This window comes from Bos javanicus, chromosome 13, assembly GCF_032452875.1.
Source record: "Bos javanicus breed banteng chromosome 13, ARS-OSU_banteng_1.0, whole genome shotgun sequence".
Lineage (NCBI taxonomy): Eukaryota > Metazoa > Chordata > Mammalia > Artiodactyla > Bovidae > Bos > Bos javanicus.
In genome coordinates this window covers 7,057,065-7,071,423 of record NC_083880.1, presented here as the reverse complement: position 1 = coordinate 7,071,423, position 14,359 = coordinate 7,057,065, and the positions used below count along the sequence as shown (strand labels likewise).

At 39.4% G+C, this 14,359-nt stretch overlaps 1 protein-coding gene across 6 annotated transcripts in view; it reads left to right on the top strand.

Moving 5' to 3' along the window:
- The window catches only part of TASP1 (taspase 1), a 315,861-nt gene that overhangs the window by 27,926 nt on the left and 273,576 nt on the right, over positions 1-14,359 (top strand). The gene's annotated exons all lie outside the window — the stretch shown is intronic.

The window sequence follows — 14,359 nt, the reverse complement described above, 5'->3', positions numbered from 1 at the left end:
TATGAGTTTTGATTTGAGTTTTTAAAATTGAAATTGGACTAAGGTATTAACTATTACTTTGAAAATGAACTTCAAACTAAAGACTTTTCAAAAAATTTCCCATAGAAGCAGTTTGAACCAGAACCAAAGTATTAATACATCACTCCAAAGAGTTTGAGCTAGAGCTGACCTGGCTGAATCCTTCATTTATTTCTAGTCCCTGAAGTAAAATATTATTTTCAGTGTTTGTAGTGAAGAACGTACCAGAAGTGACCATAAGTGCAAGCATATTGCACCCATTTCTGAACCTAAAGGATAGTTAGCTTCCAATCTTGATTCCACTACTTCTGGATGGAAAGAACACTAAGATAAATCACTGGTTTGTGCATAATATTTGTGGTTGCATCTGTGGTGAGTACCCAGAAGCCTTTGTACATCCTTTTTATCAGGGACTCTGTCACATTTTATTAATCTTTTCCTGATTCATTTCATTTCTCTCCAGGTGAGGTTGAATCCCACTTCCCAGAGTGGCTACCTCTTGTAGCTTCTCATGATTCAGTTTTACTTTCTTTCTCTCCACATTCTCTGTTCTGTTGCTCATAGATACCTTTACAAACCTCTTCAACGTGGGGTTCGAGGAGAAAGTGAAGATAAGCGGTTCATCCAGGTTAGAGTTTCTCAAGGTGAAGGCCATGCTCTGACTGGATCGGATTCACTTGAGGGAGCTTGTTAAAAAAAAAGAACAGTTTCTCCTTTCACCTTACATGACCTAAGTTAGAATCTTTGGGGACAGGACTCTGGAAATGTTCATTTCTCTGAATTAAACAAAAAAATTAATCTTGGAATAATTGTAGGTTTATATGCAGCTGTAAGAAACAACATGGAGAGAGCCCTTGGAGCCCCACCCACAGTGATGACTGCTTCTAGAAAAGCTGCTCTTAATCTTTTATTTTAAGACATTGCAGTGTAGTATACATATAGAAAAGCATACATATTTATGGTACAGAAGCAGCTCCTTGAATTTTCAGAGGGAACCAGCACCCAGATCAAGAAACATTTGCAGCCCTTCAGAAAGCCCCTTCTGCCCTTTCCAGTCAGTTCAGTTCAGTCGCTCAGTCGTGTCCAACTCTGAGACCCCATGAATCGCAGCACGCCAGGCTTCCCTGTCCATCACCAACTCCCGGAGTCCACCCAAACCCATGTCCATCAAGTCGGTGATGCCATCCAGGCATCTCATCCTCTGTCGTCCCCTTCTCCACCTGCCCCCAATCCCTCCTAGCATCAGGGTCTTTTCAAATGAGTCAGCTCTTCGCATGAGGCGGCCAAAGTACTGGAGTTTCAGCTTCAGCATCAGTCTTTCCAGTGAACACCCAGGACTGATCTCCTTTAGGATGGACTGGTTGGATCTCCTTGCAGTCCAAGGGACTCTCAAGAGTCTTCTCCAACAACACAGTTCAAAAGCATCAATTCTTCGGTGCTCAGCTTTCTTCACAGTCCAACTCACATCCATACATGACCACTGGAAAAACCATAGCCTTGACTAGATGGACCTTTGTTGGCAAAGTAATGTCTCTGCTTTTTACTATGCTATCTAGGTTGGTCATAACTTTCCTTCCAAGGAGTAAGCGTCTCTTAATTTCATGGCTGCAGTCACCATCTGCAGTGATTTTGGAGCTCCCCCAAAATAAAGTCTGCCATTCTTTCCACTGTTTCCTCATCTATTTCCCATGAAGTGATGGGACCAGATGCCATGATCTTCGTTTTCTGAATGTTGAGCTTTAAGCCAACTTTTTCACTCTCCACTTTAATTGTCATCAAGAGGCTCTTTAGTTCTTCACTTTCTGCCATAAAGGTGGTGTCATCTGCATATCTGAGGTTATTGATATTTCTTCCGTCAATCTTGATTCCAGCTTGTACTTCTTCCAGCCCCGCGTTTCTCATGATGTACTCTGCATAGAAGTTAAATAAACAGGGTGACAATATACAGCCTTGACGGATTCCTTTCCCTATTTGGAACCAGTCTGTTGTTCCATGTCCAGTTCTAACTGTTGCTTCTTGACCTGCATACAGATTTCTCAGGAGGCAGGTCAAGTGGTCTGGTATTCCCATCTCTTGAAGAATTTTCCACAGTTTATTGTGATCCACACAGTCAAAGGCTTTGGCATAGTCAGTAAAGCAGAAATAGATGTTTTTCTGGAACTCTCTTGCTTTTTCGATGATCCAGCAGATGTTGGCAATTTGATCTCTGGTTCCTCTGCCTTTTCTAAAACCATCTTGAACATCTGGAAATTCATGATTCATGTACAGTTTAAGCCTGGCTTGAAGAATTTTGAGCATTACTTTAGTAGTGTGTGAGATGAGTGCAATTGTGTGATAGTTGGAGCATTCTTTGGCATTGCCTTTCTTTTGGACTGGAATGAAAACTGACCTTTTTCTGTCCTGTGGCCACTGCTGAGTTTTCCAAATTTGCCTGGATATTGAGTGCAGCACTTTCACAGCATCATCTTTCAGGATTTGAAATAGCTCAACTGGAATTCCTGGGAGAAGGAAATGGCAACCCACTCCAGTATTCTTGCCTGGAGAATCCCGGGGACAGAGGAGCCTGGTGGGCTGCTCTCTATGGGGTCGCACAGAGTTGGACATGACTTTGCAGCAACTGGAATTCCATCACCTCCAGTAGCTTTGTTCATAGTGATGCTTCCTAAGGTGCACTTGACTTCACATTCCAGGATGTCTGGCTCTAAGTGAGTGATCACACCATCATGATTATTTGGGTTGTGAAGATCTTTTTTGTACAGTTCTTCTGTGTATTCTTGCCACCTCTTCTTCATCTGCTTCTGTTAGGTCCATACCATTTCTGTCCTTTATTGAGCCCATCTTTGCATGATTTCCTTTGGTATCTCTGATTTTCTTGAAGATTTCTCTAGTCTTTGCCTTTGTATTGTTTTCCTCTGTTTCTTTGCATTGGTCACTGAGGGAGGCTTTCTTATCTCTCCTTGCTATTCTTTGGAACTCTGCATTCAGATGTTTATATCTTTCTTTTTCTCCTATGCGCTTCATTTCTCTTCTTTTCACAGATATTTGTAAGCCCTCCTCAGACAGCCCTTTTGCTTTTTTGCATTTCTTTTTCTTCGGGATGATCTTGATCCCTGTGTCCTGTTACAGGGTCATGAACCTCCGTCCATAGTTCATCAGGCACTCTGTCTATCAGATCTAATCCCTTCAATCTATTTCTCATTTCCACTTTATAATCTTAAGGGATTTGGTTTAGGTCATATGAGAATGGTCTGGTGGATTTCCCTACTTTCTTCAGTTTAAATCTGAATTTGGCAATAAGGAGTTCGTGATCTGAGCCACAGTCAGCTCCTGGTCTTGTTTTTGCTGACTGTATAGAGCTTCTCCATCTTTGGCTGCAAAGAATATAATCAGTGTGATTTTGATATTGACCATCTGGTGATGTCCATGTGTAGGGTCTTCTCTTGTGTTGTTGGAAGAGGGTGTTTGCTATGACCAGTGCATTCTCTTGAAAAACCTCTATTAGCCTTCGCCCTGCTTCATTCTGTACTCCAAGACTAAATTTGCCTGTTACTCCAGGTGTTTCTTGACTTCCTGCTTTTGCATTCCAATCTCCTATAATGAAAAGGACATCTTGTTTGGGTGTTAGTTCTAGAAGGTCTTGTGGGTCTTCATAGAACCATTCAGCTTTGGCTTCCTCAGCATTACCAGTTGGGGCATATACTTGGATTACCATGATATTGAATGGTTCGCCATGGAAACAAACAGAGATCATTCTGTCTTTTTTGAGATTGCATCCAAGTACTGCATTTCAGACTCTTTTGTTGACCATGATGGCTACTCCATTTCTTTCAAGGGATTCTTGCCCACAGTAGTAAATAAAATGGTCATCTGCATTAAATTCACCCATTCCAGTCCATTTTAGTTTGCTGATTCCTAAAATGTCAATATTCACTCTTGTCAACTCCTGTTTGACCACTTCTACTTTGCCTTGGTTCATGGACCTAACATTCCAGGTTCCTATGCAATATTGCTCTATATAGCATTGGACCTTGCTTCCATCACCAGTCATATCTGCAATGGAGGGTGTTTTTGCTTTGGCTCCATCTCTTCATTCTTTCTGGAGTTATTTCTCCACTGATCTCCAGTAGCATATTGGGCACCTAGTGACCTGGGGAGTTTATCTTTCAGTGTCCTCTCTTTTTGCCTTTTCATGTTGTTCATGGGGTTCTCAAGGCAAGAATACTGAAGTGGTTTGCCATTCCCTTCTCCAGTGGACCACATTTTGTCAGAACTCTCCACCATGACCCGTCCATCTTGGGTGGCCCTACATGGCATGGCTCACAGTTTCATTGAGTTAAAGAAGGCTGTGGTCCATGTGATTAGATTGGTTAGTTTTTTGTGATTGTGGTTTTCTGTCTGCTGTCTCATGGAGAACTCTGGGGTAAAACCTTTTCTGAAATGGAATCATGCAGTATGTATCCTTTTGTGTCCGCTTTTTTTGTTTAATTGAGGTGAAATTCATAGAACACAAAATTAGTCATTTTAAAGTAAATAATTCAGTGGCATTAAAACATTCATAATATTGTGCTACCACCACGTCTGTCTTGTTTTGAAATAGTTTTCTCTCCCCAAAGGGAATCTTGTACCGGTTAAACAGTTACTCTGTATTCCCTCCTCCCCATCCTCTGGCAACCACCAATCTTCATTAACTCTCTGGATTTACCTGTTGTGGATATTTCATGTAAATGGAATCATACAATATGGGACTTTTTGGATCTTCTTTCACTTAGCGTGTTTTCAAGATTCTTCCACATTATGGCCTGGATCATATCAGTGTGTCATTCATCTTTGTGCAGTATTATTCAGCACTATTCATGTGTATACCACGATTTGTTTATCCATTCATCCACCGATGGACATTTGATTGGTTTCCGCTCTTTTGCTGTAAAAGGGGTTGGCTATGAATAGTGAACAGTGTTACTGTGAGCATTCCCATACAAGTGCGTATTTGTCAAGTTATCGAGTCGTACGGCAATTCTGTATTTAGCTTTTTGTGAAATCACCAAACTGTTTCCATGACAGCGGAACCATTTTACACTGCCCACAGCAATGTACCGTAGTTTTTGTTTTTGTGATTATAACGAACCTCATGGGTACAAAGTGGTACCTCATTGTGATTATGATTTTTTTCTCTATGAATAATGATGTTGACCATCTTTTTCTGTGCTTGCCGACCATTTGTATATCTTCGTATACATGTCTATTGAAGTCTATTTAAGTCCTTTGCACATTTTATAATTTGGTTGTTTTTTGGTTAATATTGTTGACAATTATAGGAGTTTTTCATATATTATTGATGCTGTACTGCTGTTGCCTATTTGTCAGTCTGAAATTACATCAAAATGAACACTTGAAAAATAAATTGTAATTACTCCACCAACTACTTCCTATCTCCTGTCCTGTTTTGTTTTTCTTCATTATGTTTACTGCTCATATGCCATCGAATTTATTTAGTTTCTTATAGTCTGTCTCAGCTAGAATGAGCTTCCATCTGGGCAAGGAAATTTTTCTTTTACGCTCACTGCCATATCACCGTGGGTTAGGTCAAGGATTAATAAACCATGACCTGAAAGCCAAATCTGGACTGTTGCCTGTTTTTGAATGGTCTGAAAACTGAGAATGTTGTTTTTTTTTTTTAATGGTTGAAATGAAGTCAGAAGAAGAATAATATTTCCTGACACCAGAAAATTATATGAAATTCAAATTTCAGTGTTTATAATGAAGTTTTACTGGAACACAGCCAAGTTCATTCACTTGTGTATTTTCTCTGGCTGCTTTTCATGCTCTAGAGGCAGAGTTGAGTAGTCGTAGAGTTGTCTGTGTGGCCTGCAAAGCCTGAGCTATGTAACAGAGCTGACTCTTTACAGCAAGATTTGCCTGGCACATAAAGGAACAATAAATATTTGTTGGATGAATGAATGAATCTTAGCCTGTACTACCACAGAGGAATCCAAATTGGAAATCTTTCAACAAATCAGTCTTGAAAATGTGAGCTTAATTGGCTGCTTAATAAAAATATCCCCAAATGATTTTTTTGTAATACATTTTGCATTGGCTTCCATTCATTCTGTAAATAATGAGAATTGATGATGAAATACCAAGGAATTTGTAATTTTTAGGATAGTGTCAGGTAGGGTAGGCTTATTGTACAAATTTTACAAGTGTTAGTTTGAAAACCACTATAACAACACAGTATACATCCTGTTTTTACTATTCTGTTTTTAAAAGTTTCAAGGAATAGTTTGTTTAAGAAGCTGTTTCATCTTTTTTCTGTTTCTCGTCAGCATTAGACTAATAATGCTGCTACCTGCTTACTAATGAAGGTTGTCATAAAAATGATTTTGATGTCTTAGCATAACTTAATTTTGAATAAGACAGTGTATTATCACATAGTTTCATTCTGCTGTTGAATTTGCCCTTGGATTACAGGGTATGAATACTAACATATTAGTAATTTCCTGTAAATGTCTAAGTTCTCCTTAAAGGAAGATTGGAAATTGGACAAACATAAATCATTTTATATAAAAATTATTTTATAATGTTCCAGTCTAGTTTTTGTACAGCATTTGAAAACTAAATTGTTTGCATCTGTGAGAACTGTTAATAGAGGTCTTATAATAGATCCCCAGAGGTTGAGTGTACCCCATAGTCCTGCAAACAGTTCTTATTTTATGCTTTCAGCAAAGGACATTAAATGGGTAATACAGGTTGTGGTTTATAGTGAAAGAGTAATGCTTTGCAGATCTTTGCCTTGGCTTGGTGTTTCCAAATTTCATTACTCAGACAGGGTTTCCATGTCATGGTGGGGTGTAGCTCCTGACTTGCCTCTTGGCCTTCTCGTCCTCTCTCTGCTGGGTTAAGCAGTCAAAGGGATCTTGCTTTTTATAGCTTTGTCTCCTTTGAAAGTTAGAAGTAAGTTTGAAAAATATTTTGTTTTTAAATGTTATCTTTTAGGAGGTGAAATTCTATTTCCTAAAGTTATTTCACTTCTCTTGTTTAAACTGTGAAAGGGATGGATTCTTAACACTCTATGACATTTTTTTCTGGCATTTCTCTATAGAGTAACCTGCAAAAATGAGTATCAGCTTCCTTAGGGATTATAGTTCACAGTGATGAGTTATTCTATTTATTTATGTTTGTAATTAACTCCTATTCATTCTGCAAATATTTATTGAGTACCTACTGTGTGCCAAGTATTACTTTTGACATTGGGATAAAATACCTAAAAAGACAAACTATTGTATTTATGGGGCTTCCATTCTATGGGGAGAATTAGACAATTATGTATAATGTCAACAAGTAAAAAGTACCATAAAGAAAAATCAGAGAAAAAATTGTTAGGTCAGGTCAGGGAAATGCTAAGTCAGATTTGCAGGGACTTACCTGCCCAGATTTGCATGGGCTTCCCTGGTGGCTCAGACAGTAAAGCATCTGCCTGCAATGTGGGAGACCTGGGTTCAATCCCTGGGTCGGAAAGATTCCCTAGAGAAGGAAATAGCAACCCACTCCAGTACACTCGCCTGGAAAATTCCATGGACTGAGGAGCCTGATAGGCTGCAGTCCATGGGGTTGCAAAGAGTTGGACACGACTGAGCGACTTCACTTGCCCAGAAGATATCATGTAAACAAAATAGGGGAGAAAGTCATGTAGAGAGTTTGGGGAATGGAGTCTTGGGTTTGAAGGGAAAGTACCCCACCCCATTTTATTCTTCTTTCTGGTACTTATCACGTGGGGTATCAGCTATTTATACATGCGTACAAATGGTACACACATATGTTTCTGTACACACATGTATGCAGTCTTTATTTGTTGATTCTTCCCTTGCTATCAGTTCAGTTCAGTTCAGTTGCTCAGTCGTGTCCGACTCTTTGCGACGCCATGAATCACAGCATGCCAGGCCTCCCTGTCCATCCCCAATTCCCGGAGTTTACCCAAACTCATGTCCATCGAGTCGGTGATGCCATCCAGCCATCTCATCCTCTGTCATCCCCTTCTCCTCCTGCCCGCAGTCCCTCCCAGCATCAGGGTTTTTTCCTCACTAAGCTCAGCATTTCAAAATGGAAAAGCCTGCAGGTGTGAGTGCTCCTCCTGTGCTCCGGGAGGTGCAAGGAGGTCTTGCGGTTGTGTGGTGCACAGGGAGAGAAGAGGGGCAGAGCCTGGGTCATGCAGGCCCTGGTAAATCTTGGAAAGTGAGACTTCAGATTTTATTCTCAAGTGTGACAGGACATTGTAGGTTTTTCAATAGGGGAATAACAGGATTTTAAAAAAGGTTCTCTAGTTACTCATTGGATATGATTGCTAGTTGTATAAAGTGATTCAGCTCAGAAAATCAACAACAAATGACCATGTAGAAAGCCTATGTACATTATAAGGGGAAGGTTAGTATATGTGGTGATCAGTTTATACTGAATGATAGGTACACGTTTTTGTCAATTTCATTGTAATTTGCATACAACAAAACTCACCAATTTTTTAAGTGTACAGTTTGATGAGTTTTGACAAAAGTAGCTACCAATGTAACTACCAATGCAGTCTTGACATAAAACATCTTCATTGCCTGCAAAGTTTTCTCATAACGTCTATCTGCAGTGGATTCCCCTCCTCTCAGTGGCCCCTGACAATTACTCTCTCTCCTTTTAATCCCAGTTTGGCCTTTGCTAGGATTTGGTATACATAGAATCATACATTAGGTGGCCTTTGTGAGTGGCTTCTTTCACTTAGTATAATGCTTTTGCGACTCCTCCATATTGTTGGATGTATTAGAAATTTGTTCCTTTTGTTGCTGAACAGAATTTCATTGTATTGGTGTATCACAATTTGTTTATCCCTTTCCCAGTTGATGAGCATTTGTATTGTCCTGTGTTTGGCTGTTCTGATTAAAGCTGATATGAACATTTTCATTTAAGTCTTTATGTGGACATATGCTTTCATTTTTCTTGGATAAATAGTTACGAGTAGAATTGCTGGATCTATGGTAAATGTATGCTTAACTTTAAAGAAACTGCCAAACTCTTTGCTATTTTTATTCTCACTAGCAGTGTATGAGGGTTACAGTTGCTCTACATTCTTGCCAAAACTCACTATTGTTGGCCTTTTAAATTTAACCATTTTAGTGGTATTTTGTGGTTTTAGTTTGCATTCCCTAATGACTAATGCTCTTATGCATCTTCTAATGTATTATTTGCAATCTGTACATGAAACTGTTTGCCCATTAAAAATTTTGGATTGTTTTACTGTGTTGTATGATTTTTTTATGTACTGGATACAAGTCCATTACCTTTATGTTTTATAAAATTTTTCTCCCAGACTGTGGCTTGATATTTTTAAAATAAATCTTTAATTTTAGAACAGTTTTAGATTTACAGAAAACCTGAGAAAATAGTTCAGAGAATTTCAGTATACCCAATACCTGATTAGCGTCTACATTAGTATGATACATTTTTAACAATTAATGAACCTATATTGACACGTTATGTTTAACTAAAGTCCATACTTTATTCAGATTTCCTTTATACCTAATGTGAAAATCTTTCTTTGCATCAGAGTTTTTACCTTTGATTATTATATTTTTCATCTCTAGATGTTTATTTTTTTATGGCTTCCTTTTTTCCCCTTCTTCTTGTTTTCCTATATCTGCTTGAACATACAGTTTAACATTGTTAGTTAACATTAGAATTGTTTGCTAATTCTATCAACTGTCATCTCTAGGTCTGTTTTTATTGTTTTGATAACTTCTTCTGGTTATGAGCCATAGTTTTATGCTTATTTGCATGCTGGTCATCTTTGTTTTTTTTTAAACATGGTGAGTTTTACATCTTTGGAAGTTGGATATTGTAGTATTTCTTCAAATATTGTAGGACTTTGTTCTGGGACACTGGTGTTAGTTTAGATTGTTTTGATCCTTCTGTGGCATTGTTAAAACCTTGCTAGTGCAAGTCTAGAGTTGCCTCCTTTCTAGGGCTGATTTGGCCCAACTCTTGCCGTTACCTTCTGAGACTTTTCCTGGTGTCCTCACTCGGGCTGGTGGGAGCTGACTTACTCTCCCCTCTGTGAGTGCCGGGAACTGTGTGGCTTCCTCTTTTCTGAGGTTCTTGCGTTGGCCTTGGCAGCCCTCTCGGGCTCTGTAGGCTAGTGCGCCTGGACGGTCAGGGCCCTCTGGGCGTCTGGCGTTCTCTCTGGGTCTCTCTCCTTTTTGCATCCGGTACTGCATAGTCAGACTTTAATGGCCTCCATGAACCTCTAACTTTGTCTCCTCAACTTTGGAAGAATTTTGGTTCTTTTTTGGGTTCCTCTTCTTTCTTCTGTGGCCTGAAGAGTATCTCTAGGGATTAATTGGAGGCACCTGATTTGTGTCTTTTTCTCAGGATTATAATCCTGTGCCAGCTATTGAATGGAGTCTGTGTATTTCATATGTTTTGTCTGATTTTCCTAGTTAGGAGGACACATATGATCCCTATTATGGCTTCAGGGTCAGAAGCAGAGGTTTAGTAGACACACTTTTGACATTATAAATGTATTTTGAAGTAGGAGAAATATTTTTGAAAAAAATTGCTTATATTGTTTTTTCTTATGTATTTTTAAGATATCAAATTTAAGCCATCAGGCAAGAGTCATTTTTAGAATAATTTGGTTTTGTTCACTTTGGGATTTCTAACTTTGTATCCTTGCTCAGTCTCTCAGTCATGTCCAACTCTTTATAATCCCATGGACTGTAGCCCACCAGGCTCCTCTGTCCATGAAATTTTCCAGGCAAGAATTCTGCAGTGGGTTCCCATTTCCTCCTCCAGCAGATCTTCCCAACCCTGGGGTTGAATCCTCTCCTCCTGTGTCTCCTGCATTATATTTGTATTTATATTTTTATACTATATTCAGTATTATATTCAAATTAAGTTTGTATGTGCACGCGCATCTGTGCTGTTATGTCCTACTCTTTGTGACTCCCTAGGAGCTGTAGTCCCCCAGGCTCCTTTGTCCATGGGATTCTCTGGGCAAGAATACTGGAGTTGGGGGATCTTCCCAACCCGGGGATCGAAGCCACGTCTCCTGCATTGGTAGGCGGATTCTTTACCACTGAGCCACCTGGAAAACCCTAATTTTATAGAGCTTATTCATTTTAAAGATTGTTGCGATTGTGTATGTACTGTTATATGTTATATGTATATTTTGGGAATTACTGAAGCACCCATAAATTTAAATTTAAAGTTTTCTCACATTTCAATTCCTTTCTCACATATTTTGAAAGATATATGTAATTGGCAAGGAGGTTATGTAGAGTTAAAAAAAAAACCTTGAAATATGGTGGTAATCCTGGAGAAGGAATGCAACCATGGGGTCACAAACAGTCAGACATGACTGAGCAACTAACACACACACACACACACACACACACACACACACACACACTGTGGTAATTTACTTGTGTTACTTGTACAGTTTCTCTGTTCAGTGTCATAGAGGTTTCTGACTTAGGTTTTTATATTTTTTAATATATGGGTTCAGGTTTTTGAGCACAAGCCACCTGTTCTCCTTGCTTGACCCTGCATTAAACCCTTTCTCTGCTCAAAAAAAAAAAAAAAAGAAAAGAGAAAAAGGAAATAATCTAGGGTAAAAACTCAGTCTTTATCTGTTCTAAACCATAGTCTGTCCTAAATTGGATTTCTTTCCCAAGATTAAGCTGTGAAATGATTTAGGTACACTATTTACTTGGAAGGCCTTATTCAAACTCGTTACACCTAATTACCCACTTTCTTCCCTTCATCTTAGAAAGTGCTTTTTCTTAGTAATGGTTTTATTTGTCTCCCAAGTTGGAAGTTATGGTCCTTTCCTTCTCTTTCTTCTTCCTTTTCCCTGTTGGAATCATTTCAGACCTATGTTGTCAAAAGGCCTTCTTTTGGTCTCTCTCATTTCAGTTTCCTCCTCTTCCTTTTCAAATAATATGTGAATATCAGTTTATGTTTCCTTGATCAATATACTTGACCTTTGTTTCTACAGAAAGCTTGAAGAGCCTCTCGTCATTTTCCCAGTCAAGTCCAGATTCTGATGAGTGACATGGAGCGGTCTGTCTCTTTGGCTCCAGCCAACTGTATTCCCTAAATGTGTCTTCTGTGACTCTGACACTTTATGGCTGCCTACATGTTGCTTCCAGCATATCCACCAAGTGGAATTTTCTGACCAGTCTTTGCTTTTGTGTTATACCTTCTTCAGGAAGACTGCTGTTAACTTCTTCATCTCATACTGGCCCGTTTCCTTTTGAGTTCTCAAAATACTTACTGTCTGTATCACTCATTTTCTATTTAATTTTACAATCCCTTTGTGGTTTTTTCCCCTGTGATCTTATTTGTAAAATCCTATGGACAATTAGGTTTTCTCTTTGCATTAGGACAAAAGCCCTGGTCTCAAATCCCTGACCCCTTTACTCAAGTTATAGGTGTTAACACACATGATGGAGATCTTTGTGTTGTGGTCAGTTTTCCTTGGGTCTGGCAGAAATTCAAGAAACTGGGGACATTTGTAGTTGATTTTGTACATTTGGTGATCTTTAGGTGGATTAAGAATTTCCCTGATTTCCTGGATAGTATTTGTGTTAGCTTAGAACAGAGTTAATTTTCTGGATTGACTGAGATTTCTGACTCAGATATTCTCTTGCATTGAATGTCCAGTTGATCCATCACCATTTTTGGAGAAAACTTGTTTAGTCACTAAGTCATGTTCAACACTTTGTTACCCCATAGACTGTAGCACACCAGGTTCCCTTGTCCTTCACTATCTCCCAGAGTTTGCTCAAATTCATGTCCGTTGAATCAATCACGTCCATCTCATCCTCTGCTGCCCCCTTCTCCTGTTGCCTTCAATCTTTCCCAGCATCAGGGTCTTTTCCAATGAGTCGCCCTCTCTGCATCAGGTGGCCAAAGTATTGGAGCTTCAGCTTCAGCATCAGTCCTTCCAGTGAATATTCGGGGTTGATTTCCAGGTTTGATCTCCCTCTGTCCAGAGGACTGTCAAGAATCTTCTCTAGCACCATAGTTTGAAAGCATCAGTTGTTTGCTGCTCAGAATTCTTTATGGTCCAATCTCAAATCCGTACATGACTACTAGAAAAACTCTAGCTTTGACTATACAGACCTTTGTCATGACAAACTACTCCAGTATTCTTTCCGTGAGAACCCTGATGGGTTGACATTTCTGGACATTTCTACTGCATTGATCTATATATCTGTCCTTAGCTGTATGTCCATGTCACACTGTCTTGATTACTGTAATTTGTAGTAAGTTATAAAACCTAGAAGTGTGAGCCCTCCAATTTTGTTTTTTTATTTGAAAGATTGTTTTGACTATTCTTTTGTTGTTGTTGTTTGTTTTGTTTTAATTTAAAAAAGAAGCCCCAGTTTTTCCTTAAACCCCATTTGTAGTTTTTCAGGGACAGAAACTCAACATCATCTGCTGACTTCTGACTTTGCACTAGGACATTTCTTAGGAGTTGTCCTGCCAGTCAGCAAGGACCAGACTGTCCACATGTGGTCTAGCTCAAAGGCATCTGGGCCCACCCTGGCAAAGGGGCTTGTGTGATATAGCATGAAGCATTGGATAGATAGCCTAGGACTTCTAGGCCTTGCAAAGTTTAATTGGTACCCACCAGGCCTGGGCCATTTCAGGGACCCTAACGAAGCAAACATTCATCTTCCCTGATGTTCTCTGCTACCCACTAGCCCGTCCACACTGCTCTTAGCTTCTACTTCCATGAATCCATAAACATCAGAAGGCACAATGGCCTGGGCTAAAGCGTAACTCGTGGTTTGGCAGCCTTTGAAAGCTCACCTTTAATCAATATTGAGAAAAGAGAAACAGGGGCTAGGGGCGTGGGGATCCCCAGAGACAATGAGATGACACCCCCTTCCCCCCCGCCCCTGTCCAACTCCTAGTATCTGTCTCAGTCTGGGTCCTCATGTGAGAGGATGCTAAGGAAGCTGAAAGTTTAAAACTGCCATCTACCCAGCCCCTTTCTGGCATGTGAGAAAAGCTTCCTAGAACTTTACACAACACTAATGTCTTGACTGTTCTTAATTTCTTGTAGTTCTATATGAATTGTAAAATTAGTTTATCAAATTCTGCAAAAAAAACAGCAGTGAGGATTTGATATGGGATTGTATTGAATCCCATATCAAATATTCCCCAATCCCATACTCCCCAATCCCATACTCTCCAAGTTGGGGAGTATTGCCATCTTAAAGATACTAAGTTTTCTGTTCTATGTACATGGGTCCTTCTTTTGATTCAGGCCTTTAATTTTTTAAAACCATGTTTT